Source organism: Pongo abelii, chromosome 1, assembly GCF_028885655.2.
Source record: "Pongo abelii isolate AG06213 chromosome 1, NHGRI_mPonAbe1-v2.0_pri, whole genome shotgun sequence".
NCBI lineage: Eukaryota > Metazoa > Chordata > Mammalia > Primates > Hominidae > Pongo > Pongo abelii.
The window spans coordinates 56,714,981-56,717,923 of record NC_071985.2 but is presented as its reverse complement, the minus strand read 5'-3'; the positions used below and the strand labels follow the sequence as shown (position 1 = coordinate 56,717,923).

The window sequence follows — 2,943 nt, the reverse complement described above, 5'->3', positions numbered from 1 at the left end:
GGCCAGGAGTCTGAGACTAGCCCAACCAACATGGTGAAACCCCATCTCTACTAAAAATACAAAAATTAGCTGGGCATGGTGGTGCACACCTGTAATCCCAGCCACTTGGGGGGCTGAGGAAGGAGAATCACCTGAACTCGGGAGGCAGAGGTTTCAGTGAGCCAAGTTCATGCCACTGCACTCCAGCCTGGGGGACAAAGCGAGATTCCATCTCAAAAATAATAATAATTAAAAAAAGAGTAATTGTTAAAATTGAAAACGTTCCTGTATTTTCCAGACTACTAACATTTCCACCCAGTGTGCATTCTTCAATTTACATCATCCATCTCCACGATACCCGGCCTTCTTATGTTGCCCAGGCTGGTCTCAAACTCCTGGGCTCAGGTGATCTTCCTGCCTCAGCCTCCAAAAGCACTGTCTGCGCCTGGCTAAATGAGTTTTTTTCATGTTGTCGAAGGCAATTTAAAAAAGTAAAGACTTTACCACATTGTTTAGAGTCAAAGGGTTTTTCTCTAGTGTGAGTCATTTCATGTCTCCTTAGGGAACTGCCACATCCGAAGGCCATACCGCACCTTTTACAGTCATATGGCTTTTCTCCACTATGAGTTTTTTCATGTCTTCGAAAACAACTGGGATAATTGAAGGTTTTACCACGTTTATTACATTCATAAGGTCTCTCTCCAGCGTGAGCTCTTTCAAGTGCTTGAAGGGACATGGGACATCTAAGACTTGGTCACATTTTTGACGTTCGTAGAGTTTTCCTCCACTAGGGGTCCTTTCATGTCTGCGAAGGGAACTGGAACGACTGAGTTTCTTCCCACATTCCTGACATTGGCGGGATTTCTCCAGCGTGAGTTCTGATTTCATGTGTCCGAACGTAAGTTGTACCACATTGTTTACATTTGTGAGGTTTTTCTCCAGTGTGACATGAATTTGAGATAAACTGGGATAATCAAAAGGTTTTCCACAGTGTTTATATTCATAGCGTTTTTCTCCAGTGTGCATTTTTCCATGTTTTTGAAAGAAGCTGGAAATAGTAAAGGCTCTCATGATTTCCCCACATTTATAGGACCTCTCTCCAGTGTGAGTTCTTCCACGAATTTGAAATAAATTGGGAGAATCAAGGGCTTTCCCACACACCCTGCATTCATAAGGTCTCTTTCAAGTTGGTGTTACTGTGCGTCTTGGACCACTCCTGGGGGAAATGGAGGCTTTCCCACATTGCTTCTGTTTACGGGTCTTCTCTCCCCATTCCCCATCACACTCGTATCGTTTCTGTCCGGCGTGAGCTCTCATGTGCCTGTCCAGGAATGAATGATGGAGGGAGACTTTCCCACATACTCTGCGTTTGCATGGTTTTACCCCAGTGTGACTTTTCTTCTTCAGGTGACAATCAGGAATCTGGCTGAAGGGTTCACCACGTTGACTCCCTTCTTTATGTCCACAGAATCTCTCACCCAGACTTTGACAGAGGCCAGGTTCCTGAGGGTTTCCAGCATCACATCTCTGTAGAGATTCAGCAATTCAGCTGAAGGACTCAGCAAAGCGCACTCCTCCTGTGAAGTTCATAGCCACATCTTCAAAGGCCACTGAGTCCATTTCCAGCTTCTGGGTGTCCTGGGTCCTCCCTGGGGCTGGAGCAGCCAGAGCAGGTTCCACATGACAGAAGCTGTGGTATCTGGACACCAGGGGCCTCCCCAAGGAACTGAAATCCGGACCTGAGTGGGGCCCACACCTAAATATCCTTATTCTTCTCCCATCAATATCGCTGCTCCTCCTTCTTATTGATAGGAAAATTGGATGGTAGAAAAGCATTAGAAATAAGATTTCAGCTTTCATTAGACTCCAACATTTCTTAACATCAGAAACTATTACAAATGAATAACAAAAATATTAACATACCAATAGAAAAACAGGTATATCACAGGTACTTCATTAAAAAAGAAATATAAATGGCCACTAAACACACAAAAGACTAACTCCACTAGTAATCAAGGAACATGAAAACACAAAGATTACTACTACTGTAGAGATAACAACTACATTTTATTTTTCTATTTTTCTTGAAATTCGTATTTCTAACAAATAATTGTTAACCAGTAGTAAAGCTTGAAAATTTTTACACTGTAGAAATGAACAGAGAAGAAATTTCAGTGTCTAGTAATGCTGGCCCAGTAGCCGACTAAATCTCCTGCTTAAAACAACTTTTTAAAAATAAGAAGAAATAAAGAACAAAGTACAAATAAGATAGTATGGAATTACCAGGCCACAGAGAAGAGAAAAGAACAACCAAGAGAATCAAGGGAATATGAAAGATGTGTTTGCCCTGTGAACATCTACCAAACTCTGAAATTTTAAACTTTCATTTTTACAACCTCTCAGGTCAAAAGGAATAGAAATCAAAGCTCTGTCTCTCACAAAATAACAGTCTGTTTGGAGACCCTCATTACAAAGAAAAAAAAAAAAACACTGCGACCAAAAGACTACATATTTAGGATTAGGAACAACAATACTTAAACCAGCCCTTCAACCATAGTCTTGTTGTCCAGGTTTTCATCACTTGGGTCAGTCAGGAAACCTCAGGTCTTCAACATAGATTAAGGGTATCCCAAACTTGCTGAGACTTCAGCTCCCTAGTATAAGGAATGTAAGTCTTCTTTGGAGGAAGGTACCTTTATCCTAGCCTCAAAATATTCCTACAACCATTAGATAAGAAGGTGCACATGCATACACACACACACGCACACACATGCACGCACACACACACACACACACAAAGACAGCTTGAGAAAACCACAAAAATAAAAAACAGATCCTTTAAGACTGTATTTTTATTTTTTGAGACAGGATCTCACTCGTGTTGCCCAGGCTTGAGTACAGTGATGTGATCTTGGCTCACTGCAACCTCCGCCTCCCAGCTTCAATTAATTCTCCTGCCTCAGC

General features: G+C 41.9%; 1 pseudogene; it reads right to left on the bottom strand.

The window, feature by feature from the left end:
- Positions 1 to 229: 229 nt before the first annotated feature.
- Positions 230 to 1,712, bottom strand: LOC100457139 (zinc finger protein 101-like; annotated as a pseudogene).
- Between the last annotated feature and the right edge of the window lie 1,231 nt (positions 1,713 to 2,943).